The sequence below is a fragment of the Ictidomys tridecemlineatus genome, chromosome 1, assembly GCF_052094955.1.
Source record: "Ictidomys tridecemlineatus isolate mIctTri1 chromosome 1, mIctTri1.hap1, whole genome shotgun sequence".
Taxonomy (NCBI): domain Eukaryota; kingdom Metazoa; phylum Chordata; class Mammalia; order Rodentia; family Sciuridae; genus Ictidomys; species Ictidomys tridecemlineatus.
In genome coordinates this window covers 69,258,040-69,271,857 of record NC_135477.1, presented here as the reverse complement: position 1 = coordinate 69,271,857, position 13,818 = coordinate 69,258,040, and positions in this window count along the sequence as shown.

Below are 13,818 nucleotides of genomic sequence, written 5' to 3'. Positions count from 1 at the left end.
CTTTTCTGGGAGCCCGTCCGGCTGTGGCAGCTCCGGACTTTCTGTTAAGGGATGATAATCAGTTTGGGACAGGGGCCAAGGTTCTGAGCTACAAGCTGTGTTTGCACAGCAAGCACTCTTGACTTTAATTTGTATTTTTTCCCCCCAAACTTGTGTGGTCGGGGAGGCCTGGTCGAGAATATAGAGCAGCAGATTCTCTCCTGGCTCCATGTAGGGACCAGTGGCTTTGTGGTGCCTGCCATCCTGCAGCGACATGTTCATAGCTACTTTTTTGTGGAGATGTAGGACATTGAGGTTGGCTGCCTATTTTGTAGAAATCGAAGTGAAATGTTTTGTACTTTGATAGCCTGATAAAAATCAAATATGATTGTGGTTTTAAGCAATACCAGTCAAGTCTGTTTGCCTAGGCTCTCCACATTTTCTAAAGGCACATCTGAAGGTGGGGGAGTTTATCCATGAGTGTACTGACAGCATTGTGGATTGTATTATTATAATAAACCTTTATTTTCTAGTTGTTTGATCTTTTTTTTTTTTTGGTGCTGGGCATTGTATCCAGGGTCCTCATACATTCCAAGCTTGTACTTTCAACTAATAAGCTACACACTCACCCCTGGGTTTGGCTCTTGACTGATTGCTGTTTGTTTAGATTCGTAGAGCTAAATGATCTTTCTTCTTTTTTGTGGACTGGATTTTAAAAAGTCTTGACTTAAATAGATTATCTCTGGAGCAAAATGACATGTATGTTTAATATGCAGTCATGCATTTATACATTAAGTTACTTTTGGCAATCAGTCAAATATTTTATTTCAAAGGATAATTGTAATTACGATCTGAATAATTTTTTTGTTTCGGCATGCAGTACGTAATTGGAGAAATGTGTTTCTGGGAAAAAAGATAATTGGGGCCTTTTTGTAATATTGATTGTAGTGAACTTACTGAAACATCAATTGTAGTGAACTAACCTTGCACCACATCAGATATCTAGGCAAATAATTGCCTGCTTATGGTTGAAGTCTGTTTTATGTTATGCTTTTGGTGACAGACTAGAGGTGTGATTTTGGGTATGTGGAATCAAACCTTGTGGGACTTAGGTAAGTCATAGTTGGGTCTCCTTGGGCTGTTGAAGTGGCAATGTGCTTCTTGTGGACTGACATTAAGTGACCTGTATTTTCACTGCTCATGACTGTGGGAGGGGAAGTAGGCTCCATTCTTGAGCTTATGATCCAAAGTGGAATATGAGCAAATGTCTTGAGAACATTTGTGTTTACAGGCCTCTCTTCCAACCTTTCCTGAGCCTGTTTTCATCTGACTCTCTCCTGACCCCTCCATTGAGAGTGCCATTTGACATTACTTTTCAGCCTGTGTTGGCACTTCATCCCTTTCTGACTATCATGGGACAAACACCCTCCTTTTGTTTCTTGTTCCCTTTGTGACTCTCTGCATTTCCAGTTTTCTGGTCTTCCAGATAGTTCCTTAAAAGGAACTATCTCCCTGGCACTTCTGCCTGAATTGCACCTGTAATGTTCCCCATGGTTTGGCTCTCAGCCCTGGTATATGCAGGGCTGGTATGTGTAGGGGGTGGTGTACAGGCTCACATAGTTGGGGTGGCAGGATTATGAAGATCCAACTGGTAGAAGGTTCTGATTATGTGTGTGTTTTAAAAAATATTTATTCTTAAGTTTTTTTTTAAATTTTTAGGTGGACACAATATCTTTATTTTACATTTGTGTGGTGCTGAGGATCAAACCCAGTGCCTCATGCATGCTGTGCGAGCACTCTACCACTGAGCCACAATACCAGCCCCTTATTATGTGGTTTTGATTAAAAAGTTTCCTTCCTGTCCACCAGTGTATGTTTTGAGCAATAATGCTCTTAAAACTTAAGACTATATGGGAAAGTTTAGGAAAAAGTACACACACACACACACACACACACACACACACACACACACACACACCTTTTTGTGCATAGGCCTATTTTTTAGGAATAAACTCCAGCATTTAGAAATGTCAATGTGTAGATTAAATCTGACTTCTCATTTTTTTGGTTCTGTATTTAAGTTCCCAAATGCAACTCCTACTGGAATAAATGATAGCATATATTTTAAACTTTATGCTCTTAATTTTTGAAAATGTAGTAATACTAAAATCTCAATTTGCTGATACATACTCTAGTTTGTCCTGCCTGTCTACATGTAGAAGACAAATGATGTGCACTTTCATAGTGACAAGTGTTTAAAGATATATATCATTAGAAAATGACTTTAAGAATCCATTTTTTTTCCTCTCACACATTTGTTGCTAATTGTGTCTTTAAGTTCCCTTCAAGTGTTATGGCTTTTCAATTAAAAAAAAAAATTATGGACTCGGGACTTAGCGTGCTTGAGGTCCTGGGTTTGATCCCTGATATTGCCAAGAAGAAAAGTAGTGTTTTCTTTGCCTTCAAGGTATTATATTGTTTAGTTTTCTTTACCCATCAACTTTTTTATTGCCTTGAGTTAACACTCGAAGATAATGTTTATGATACTGTATATCTCAACATTGTGATTTCTTAAATTTTAGAAAATATTTCCTGAACTGCCTGTTAGAGATTTCTTTATAAGATTCATGCAGTTGTGGAGCCCTGAAGCATAGGAGAAATGAGAGAAGGAGTATCAAACAGTGAGAAGCATGTGTCATGGTGTAATGAAAACAAAACCAAGGTTCCTGACTTGTCAGAGCTGGATGCAAGTTCCACCAATCACCAGCAATGGGGCCAGCAGATGTTGAGCAAAATACTTGTGTTGTTTGAGTGCTAATTTCCCCATCTGTTAAATGGGGATAATAATGATCATCTTGCAGGTTCATTAGGGGATCATATCTGTGAATCCCCAGCACATTGTAGGTGAAAAGTAAATGTGATCTTACCAGGGCTTCCTCTCCTGGGTTACAAATGTATTAGGAAGCGGTTAAGATTTTCTGTTATTTTCGTTTATCATTTGCTGTTCCAGGGCATATGAAAGTAGAAATATGGACAGTCTAGACTGAGAACCTCTTTTTATTGTTTAGTTGAATCTAAATTTCTGAACTCGTTCATTTCCATTTTCTTCCTGATTACTTTTTCAGCTACTGAAACATGATGTTAAAAACAAAATAGATTATAGTAATTTTTTTTGAATCCAAAATCTTTGGATAAAAAAAATCTTTGGAAGTGAGTTAGTTTGAAAAGTCAGTTTTCTCCCCCAGAGAGCATAGGCTTTACTTTGTTTCTTATGAGAGATTTCTTTTTCTCATTAACTATTTTAAATGTCCAGAAAAATATGGAGAATATTAGTTTTATCAGATATTAACATTTTGATGTGTTTGCTTTATATACATATATGTACATTTATATATATATATATATTTTTTTTTTTCACATTTTTTTTGTGTGACTAAGCTCAAGAAACCTTGCTGTCTGGTCACTACTCTCTTGCCTAGGACAGTGCCTGGACTGTCAGGCATCTCCTTCAGCTGCCGTCTCACTCTTTGCCCAGATGTAGCAGAGAGACAGCTATGGAGCAGGGAAAAGTTTCAGGCTAGGTTCAACTAGTGATGCAAATGTCACTTAGTAAGTACTAGGCTTGCAAGGAACTTTTAGTACCTGACACAAGGTAGGACAATTGAATTCAGAAATAACTCCTACAGAGACCAGAGCATTCTCTTTGCAATTGTAGAGCCACAGAGTGGCTGGTTATCTGAAGTACTAATTGGAATGAAATTTAAGGAGCAGAGTTGGTGCGGGACTTTCTAGGCTGACAGGACAGTTGAACAGCTCAGTAGTGGAGTTTGATTAAAACTAAATAGAGTTTGATTAAAACTAGATAGTTAATGGGGCAGGGATGTAACTCAGTGGTTAGAGCACTTTACTAGCATGTGGAAGGCCCTGGGTTCCATCTCCAGCCTTGCCAAACAGCTTTCTTCCCCCAGTTTAGGGCCTCCTGAAGACTCTTCAGAGGGGAGAATCAAAAGAAGAACACAGTGGCCAGAAACAGGAACTTTTACTACATTTCAAGGGAAACACAGGCTCTTAATTAATGATGTAGAATAAAATACAACATGAAAAACTTCCCTTCTGGAAGGAGACTGTGATATTGTGATACAGTAAGAAATATATATTTGGCCTCTGCTCCTTGTTGTAGCTCCTAAAACCCTTGGAATCTCTAGTGATGAATACCTTTTGTATGCTAATGAGGTAATTGGTGACTGGGGTCCCTGGGTAGTTTCAGGAGGGAAGCTGGTCACCAGAAAGAAAAACACAGGATTAAACATTAGGGTTTTCAGCATGTCCACCTCTACACCAACTTCCAGAGAGGGAAAGGGGTTGAAAGTTCATCTTGATCACTAATGGCCAGTGATGTAATCAATCACACCTATGTATGGAAGCTGCCATAAAGACTTGAAATGACAGGGTTTGGAGAGCTTCCAGATGGCTGAATGGAGGGTGGTGTCCCCATAGAGGCATGGAAACTCCGTGCCTTACCCTCATGCCTTACCCTAAGCACCTGTTTTAGTCAGTTTTTTTTTTTTTTGCTGCTGTGACTAAAGAATCTGACCAACACAAAACAGAGGGGAGGAAAAGTTTATGTGAGGGTCACAGTTTCAGAGGTTTTAGTCCATAAAGGGCTGGCATCATTCCTCAGGTCTCAAGGTGAGGCTTAACATCATGGCGGATGAGGGTGGTAGAGGAAAGCAGTTCACATGGTGACCAAGAGACAGCGAAAGAGACTCCATTCTCCAAATACAAATATATACCCAAAGCTGTGCCCCAATTCCCAAATCCTCCAGCTACACCCTGTCACTTCAGTTAACTATCACTTCAGTTAATCCCATCAGGTTGTATATAAATAAAGTGCCACTAGTACACAGCAAACCCACCCTGCCCACCAACTCTACTTCTTCCAGTGTCTTGTGAAAAAGCCCACCATCCTCTCAGTCATCTGGGCAGAACCAGGGAGTCACCCACCATTCCTCTTGCCCCTGTATCCTTCCTGTCAGCAAGTCAAGTCCATTTACCCCTTATCTCCATTGTTCTCTCATGCTCTCAAGCCTTATCACCTCCTGCCTGGATTTCTACTGTAGCCATCTGCCTGCTGCTCTCTCTTCATTCTGTCCACCCATCTGCTGTCATAGTCCTCTTTCTGAGCTAGCTGTGTGGGTGAACATGGTAGTCCTCACTTAAATGTGTTTGTGGTTCCTGTGGCCCGTAGGGGAAATCCTGGGCATCTTAGAGTCTCTACTGTCCCTTGTTGTGCCCTCTCATCCACCCTTCCTGTCCTTGTGGATGTCTTGCTGCCTGTCTTACAGTCACTTAGGATGCCCCCCTTCACTGTTGTAGTTGCTTCTCTTTCTCTAGACTTTGCTCTTTGCTGTTTCTACTTAGCTGTTTGGATGCTTAGCTGTTTCCAGAGTGAACTTGCTTCTGTTAAAAAAAAAAAAGTCTCTCTCTTAATTGAGGAAAGGGAGGAGGGACAGCAAAAGGATAGATTGAAATTGACCAATGTACATATACTAATATGCCACAGCAAATTTCACATTTATGTATATCTATAAAGCACTAATTTAAAAATACATATAAATAGAAGGAAGACAGTGGAGTAGAGGAGGGGCAGAGTGGAAGGGAGAAGGGGAAGGAAAGGGAAAGGAAGTAATGGGGACTGAAATAGAGCAAATTGTATTTCCTACTTGTATGATTATATCCAAATGAACCCCAATATTATGCATAACTATAATGCACTAATAAAAAAATGAAAAACAAAACAAAACAAAACAAAAAAAAGCCCCTCTCTTTGTGCCTAGCTTGGTGTCTGACATATAGAAAGTTCTTGAAAAGATGAGTAGAATATTAATGGGTAAGAAACAACCCTTTTCTCTTCTTGCAGTTAGGAGGACTGAAGCTGGGTAACAGATTCATCCTCCCTCACCACCTTCTATCTCCATCAATTCCAGCACCTGCTCCAAAGTACAGCTGTAATGGAAGAGAAGTATATTTGGCTTGAAAGGGGCAGTTGGGACGTGATTAAACTGTATTCAGCCTCCCCTTTCTCCCCATGCAGAATAGCATAAATAACACCTTCTATTTATATTTGTATTCTCTTGAAGTGCTTCTGCAGACATGATCTCACCTGGCTCATGTCACCATCTACCCTGAGTAGTAGATGAAGGACAAGATTATCCCCATTTTATAGATGCAGAAAGGGAGATACAAATAAGGTAAAGAAATCTGCCTGAAGTTAGTGAGTTGTTTAGTGGTGGAAGAGGCTAGATTCTAGGTGAAGTCACCAGCCTTTTTTCTTCTTTCTTAACCTACAGAACCAGGTTACACCAAATTGATGTTTTCACATTTCATCATCCAGGTGAAAATTTGTAAAAGCAGTTGTGTTGCAAGAGTTTTCTTTTAGTGTGTTAGCTTTGCTTTTGGATATTCCTTTTCAACTGTTAATTTCCCTAATCCTTCCTCTGTTCTGATTAAGTGGTCTGTCCTCCTGGGTTCATTTGGCTGGAATAGCTGTGCCCATTAAACAGTGTTTTGAGACCCACTCTGGAGAGAGGGGAAGGATTTATCACATTTCAATTGGTTAACCTGGGAATATTACTAACTTCAAGCTATTTTCCTGCTTCACAAACTAATAAAGTGATAAGAAAAAAAAATCTCAGTACTTCTGACATTGTGTGACTGTATAGTTTTATTTTGTTAACTATTTTAAAAATGACATGGTTTCTTCCATTCTAGAATTCAGTCTAAACTTATATAGGACAAGAAAATGGCTCACCAGCATCCAATGATGGTAATTTCCAGGAATTTCTAAATTTTGAAAATTGCAACTTTTGAAGTGGGCTATTGCAGGGAAACTATTCCTGCATGTTTTATTAAATTCTGTGCTCCTACCAGTGAAGATGAAGGCAGAGTGAGGTTGAAAATGCCAGGAAAAAACCAATCAGGACACAGCCAAGATATTGGGATGCATGCACATTTTGGATGGTAGCCTTTTTGTTACATTTTTTTGGCAGTCACTCAGTCAGTCTCTTGAATAGTCTTGAAAATTTTGTTTTATTGGTTCTCATTTTTCTTGGCTCTTTTAGCATTTGAGTCCTTGAGTTATTTTGAGGACCTTGCCTGTACCTCTGTGAAATCTCTCTTGGCTACCAATGTACAATAGAGGGGTGTTCTTGGTTGCCTATCTTTTCTCTGTCTTGGCTACTTCTGTCACCATCACCTTACCATTCATATATGTGGGTACTTTTCACTTTATTTTGTCTTCCTGGGCATTTGTGAAGATGTATTTTATTTTGTCCATCACTGGGTATTTCTACTTATTCGTCCTGTTGTATTTTTAGATTCAGTATCTTAAAACAAAATTGACCTAAGGCAGGAAAAGACCTTCAGAATCATTTTCTTTGCTGCCTCATTTTAGAGATAAATAAACTAAGGCTCAGGGAGATGATGTGACTTGCATTATTCCAGAGTCTTGCACTTGGTGAGCAGCTGTCAAGGTCTCTGTGGCTGCTCCTTCCACTGACTCCTGAGGGTCTCCTCTCCCATCATTGTTCCCTCTGCAAGGAGCTTCCAAGCTATTTGCCCTCACCTTTCTACCCTTCTCCACATATGTCAGATATCTAGTCATTTCATCAAGGCAAACCATTCTTTATAAGTTTTAAATGCTATTTTTTAGTAATTAAAAAAAATTACCAACAGTAAAATGAATTTTTGGAGGGTATATAGTTCTCAGTTTGGGCATATGCTAATACGCTGTGTATGTAAACTAATATGCCATAGCAAATTTCACATTTATGTATTAGCTGTAATAAGAATACCAGAGACTGGTTGGCTGAAAAACCAGTCATTTATTTCCCACAGTTCTGTAGGCTAGAAGTCTGAGATCAAGGTGCTGGCCAGCATGGTTGATTTTAGGGGAGGGTTTTCTTTCTGGTTCACAGACTGATGTCTAATTTTCTGCTTACACGGTGTGTGCGCACACACTCACACACACACAGAAAGAGAGAGAGAGAGAGAGAGAGAGAGAGAGAGAGAGAGAGAGAGAGAGATAGATATCATCTCTCTTGTCCTGTGTTTTCTTAAAGGGTACTAATCCCATTATGACCTAAAGGCCTGATTTCCAAATATCATTACATTGAAGATTAGGGTTTCAACATAACACATTTTGGACATTCAGTCCATAGCAAGTTTTGTGAATTTCAGTACGTGCATTGATTCATGTTACCATCACCATAAACAGCATATGGGATAGTCCTGTCATCTTCCATATTTTCTATGTGTAGGCAAACTCTCTTTTTCCCTGAATTCCTAGAAACACTGATCTGTTCTCTGACTTTATAGCATATAAATGGGATCATAGAGACTCTTTCTTAGATTAGGCTTCTTAGTGTAACACACTTGAGATTCAACCATGGTGCTGTGTGTTATCAGTGATTTGTTCTTTATTATTACGAAGTGGTATTCCATCGTGTGGACCTACCACAGTTTGCTTACCCTCTCACACACTGCATTCACACCTGCAAAGTGTGAGAGTCCTACTTGATCTGCAACTTTGTCAGCATTTGATGTCACTGGTTTTTAAAGTTTAACTGTTCTGATAGGTATGTTCTGGAATCTCACTGTGGTTTTGATTTGCATTTTCCCAACGATTAACATGCTTGTTTGCCATTTGTGTATCCTCTGTTCATTATATTTGTTATGCTTGTTGTTATTATTTTGACCCATCTTGGCATTTTTTTTTTTATCAACATTGTTGTCTACCTACCACAGCATATTCCAAAGGTCAAGGCACCGATCTAGACACTTTTTTTTTTTTTTATCCCTACAAAATCCTAGGGGGATTAGTCATTTTTTTCTTTTCATGGTAGAGAAATAAAGATCCCATGTTCAAAAGTTACTTAAGTGCCTGCCATGTTCTATGGGCCAGGTACTAGTTCTGTGACTTTGGGCGAGTCATTTAATCTCAGAGAGTCAGTTTCCTTATCTTCTAAATGGGGATCTGTAATAAATATATACCTAAGGGGGTTGAATGAGGGTTTTTAAGGAAGGGTTTTTAAGGTTGAGTGAGGGTTTTTAAGGTTATAGTTCAACGGTAGAGTTCAGAAAGTGTGCTGAGCAAAAGGTCTAGCTCTGAGTGTATACCACTGGGTTCTTAATAACTGTTCTGAGGTGGTTTCTGCTCCTTGTAGTTTTTTCTCTCTGAAAAATTGTCCCTGATGGGCTTTTGTTCTACTCTGGATCAAGTACCAGAGACATGGGATCCAGCCTTTCTCTTTTCCTGTGTAGCTCACTAATGGCTTACATCAGTTGATCAATAAAGATGGGATTGAACCAGATTTGCAAAGCAGACTTAAAATGCAGCAGTTGTTGCTGCTCTCTCATTTCTCCCTAAATGCAAAAGGATGGGTTACTGTGATTTCTGGTTCTAACCTGGGTGTTCTGTTCCTAAATGCACATCATACCTAATTCTAGGTATGGTAAAGGGCTACTATTGAGGAACCTTTTCTCTCACAGCAGTAGTATATGTAGTGTTGCTGGAATTCTTTTTTCATATATTAGTCATTTAATCAATTTTTTTATTGGCCAGAGAACTTGAGATGATTTCCAGGAAACTAGAAATACTTTGAAAAGATGCTGCTATTTGGAATAAATGCTTAAGATTTTTTAAATTCAATAATAGAAAAGTTAAATGAGCCAAATGTTTTATTTTGAGTTCATTCCAGCTCCAATGTTTACATGAAAAAAAAATGTCTGACTTTTACTAATATCATAAAGGGTTGATCTAGTTGGCATGGTTATTTCATTTAGGGGAGGGTGGAATGAGGAAGTCATAATATTAGTAAAAAAAACATGATACAAGTATGGTCCTTTAAAATTTGTGAAATTATTCATTATTAAATATGTGAGACTTTATATTTGGAAACAAGTTCTTAAAATCAACTCTCTGCTTATTCCTGCTTGGTAGCTTCACTTAATGTTTCCATTGTGAAGCAGGTATCTGATGCCTTCTGTGTGCCAGGTGTTTTTATGTGTTTTGTCTTTTTAATCCTCACAGCACCCCTTGGAAACGAAGGATATCCCCATTTGATAGAAGGAAATCTTGTGCTCTAGGGATCTGCCCATTGTAACTCCAGAAGGCCGTGCTGTCAAGCCCACGTCTTGGGAGTCCTGTGCACTTTTCAGCTCCCACTCCATTTCTTTGGGCTTAGGATGGAGACCTGGTGGCTACTGCTGCTGCTCAGTGGCCAGTACACCTTCCCCAAGTGTAGCCTCTGCTTCCCACAGGAGTCTGTTTCCAGGGCCTAAGGTCAACACTTAAGTGCCACATGCCCTGAGATTAGGTACTAGTATGTAGCCTAGATACCCCCAAAAGGCCCATTGTAGAAAGAATATGAACTTTAGGGATGTGTTTCAAGTGGTCTCCACCACTTAATTTTTACTGCCTATGTGATTTTGGCCAAATTTCTGTAACTCTTAGAGTCTAAGTTTCTTCAGCTGAAAAATGGGAATACTACATTCCTGATATAGATATGGGGAGAATTAGAAATACTGTAATAGAACACTTGACAAATGCTTAGCATATTGTAGATGGTTAGTAATTGAAGGCTGCTATTGTTGTCACCATAGCAGGACTTTTGGGGGAACTGAGAAGTTTCCCTGAATAATGGTTAAGAATGTGGACTCTGGGCTGGGGTTGTGGTTCAGTGGTAGAGAGCTGGTCTCGCACGGGTAAGGGTTGGATCCTCAGCACCACATAAAACCAAATAAACAAAATAAAGATATTGTGTCCGTCTACAACTAAAGAAGTATTAAGAAAAAAAATAGGAATGTGGACTCTGGAATAAACTGCTTGGGTTCAAATCCTGGGGTGGCCTATCAGCTATGTGATTATGCACAATTTCATTGCTTCCTCTGCCTCTGTCTGCAAAATGGGCATAATAATAGTTCCTACCTCAAAAGGCTAAATGATTTTGAAGAGACAAATAATTGTTGAGCAGTTGAGTTGAAATGGCCTCATTAGGTGCCTTTTTGTGCCACTGTTCTTTTTTTGATACATGAGCTACCTTGAAATTTATAATGTTCTCTTTCCTTTTTGCCCTAAATGACAGAATTTCTCATTATTTGTATTTAATGACATTTGCTATCATCTTTTTACTAGAAATCCTGATTAAATTATAAAGATTACTATTGATACCTAAGAAATTGGATTAACTTTAAATCTACAAAGGACATCGTTTTGTAAAGAAAATACAGAAGAATTTTTTATAGAATTACTACAAATAAAACCAGTTATAGTAAATAACAATTTACTGTATATAAATAGTATAACTTACTATGTATAAGTAAATAACAATTTCATCTTATAGTTAAAAAAAAAAAACACCAAACCAGAACTAGCTCTCTGTAAAAAAGAAGCAACAATTATTTCCTGGAGATGATTTATTCTCCTGCTTGAGTCTTGAATTTGCCTGGGCTGCATGTGAGTTTATTTTCTTTCCCTTCAATATGATAGCAATAAGGTGAAATGATCGTATGTTAATCCACAGGAAGAAAATAGTCTCTGAATTTACCCTAGGTCTCGAAATCAAATCTGACTTATACCCGTGGGCAGTGTGTGGTGTCGGCTGGGTCTGTATCATTGTTCTGAAGTTTGTACTGATGTTCTGTGACTAATATGTTCCAGTTGTCTGGGTCACTGCTTTGGAGTACTGTTTATTTGTAGTAGTGATGCTGCAGAGAGGAAAGGCTTTCCCTTTTGTTGGTTGAAAGCTTTCCTTGTAATTAGTAAAACAAGCATGCCTCTTATTTGGAGAGAGACTGGAAAGGCGGCTAAAGAGTCAATTGTACACAACCACTTTGAAAAACAATTTGGCAATACTTGGTAGAGTTGAACATGTATAATCCCAAGCCCTGCTTTCCTCTCCTAGGTATATACCCTGCAGAAACTCTTGCCTGTGTGCACCAGGGAATAAGCACTAGAATATAAATAGCAGTATTATTCAGAATAGTAAAAAATGGAAAAATCTCCAGAGGATCCTCAGTGGTAGAAAAGAGCTGGAGATTGCAGGTATGTTTACACAAGGAGAGCTAGGTGGTGGTGAAAAAAATGAGTGAACTACAGCCACATGAGTCAATAGGAGTGAATCTCAAGATCAACATTGCAAGGGAAGAGTATGGGCTTCTAAGCTTATTTCCAGTATAGGATTATTTTTATTAGATTTAAATTAGGCAAAACATAACAACATACTGAGAACACATATGTGGTAAAACCTAATGAGGAGCAAAAGAATAATTGCCTCAAAATTCAGATCAATGGTGAATCTTAGTGGTGGGGTGGTGGTGAAGAATGAGTGGGGGAAATGCAGTCAGGTAGGACACACACAGGGCTTCCAAAAACAAACCAAAATCAAATGCCAACTGGATTTTGAGGATTTATTCTATTGTTCTTTAAGCTAACATATTATTATATTAGTTATCCTTGCATAACAGATTATCTGGAGTCTTTGTACACACTTCATGCATGTCTGTGTGTAGGTCAGGAGTCCGGGAGCAGTTTGGTCAGGTAGTCTGATTTAGGGTCTCTCATGAGGCTGTGGTCAGCAATGAGTGGGGCTCTGCCTCCAAGATGATTTATAAGGCTGCTTCAGAGGGCTGGGTTCCTTGCTGGTTCTTGGGAAGATGCCTGAGATACCAGCTTACCTGTCCTCATGTCACCACAGTCAGCTTCCCTCCCAAGACAGAATAAGATGGACACTGCAGAGTCTTTCAACCTAGCCTTTGAGGTCTCACTTCACCATTTCAAAATATGATGGTTTTTACACATGCCAGAGCTATTCAGTGTGGAAGGGGACTGGCTAGGTGAATACAGGAATACTGGAGGTGGGGATCACTGGGGGCCATCTTATAGATAAACTAAATTGGTAAGTTTATTTCTTTATTAAAAATTTTTTTTAGTTGTAGTTGGACATAATACCTTTATTTATTTATTTTTATGTGGTGCTGAGGATCAAATCCAGTGCCTCGTACCTGCTAGGCTCTGCTGCTGAGCTACAACCACATCCCCAAGTTCATTTTTTTTTAAGAGAGAGAGAGAGAGAGAAAGAGAAAGAGAGAGAGAGAGAGAGAGAGAGAGAGAGAGAGAGAGAGAGAGAGAGAGAGAGAGAGAATTTCAATATTTATTTTTCAGTTTTCGGCGGAAACAACATCTTTATATATATGTGGTACTGAGGATCGAACCCGGGCCGCACGCTACTGCTTGAGCCACATCTGCAGCCCAAGTTCATTTTTTTGATAGTTATGTTATAGACGTTCAGTTAGATGAGAGTTACTGCTAATAGTGAATGTGCCAGAAGTGAATGGGGTAGAAGAAATGTCAGTGATATAAAACCAGAGTGGCATGAGTCTGTGTGACAGAAATATACCTGTTGCGGGACATCAGGAAACAAACCTCAGTAATACTTGTACCAGGAAATGTGATATAGAAATGGGATTCTGTGTGCCTAGACTTCATTTTGCCTGTGCCTACATCTGGTGAGTCTGGGACAACTAATTTTGAAGAGAATTCTCCAGAACAGGGGCCATTGTGATATTCAGATCCCTGCTTTCTCCCAAGACCTTCTTTCATAAGAATGGAGAATCCATCTTCTTTCCCCACTTCTACAGCCAAGCTGGAAATGATCTAGGCACCTGAGGATAGGTGTTTAGCTTAATTCATGCAGCTATTGCATTTTACTCCACAACATAAATTTGTTTTAATAGTAACAAACTTTAAATTCTTTATTTGTTTAAACTTCCCCCACCAAA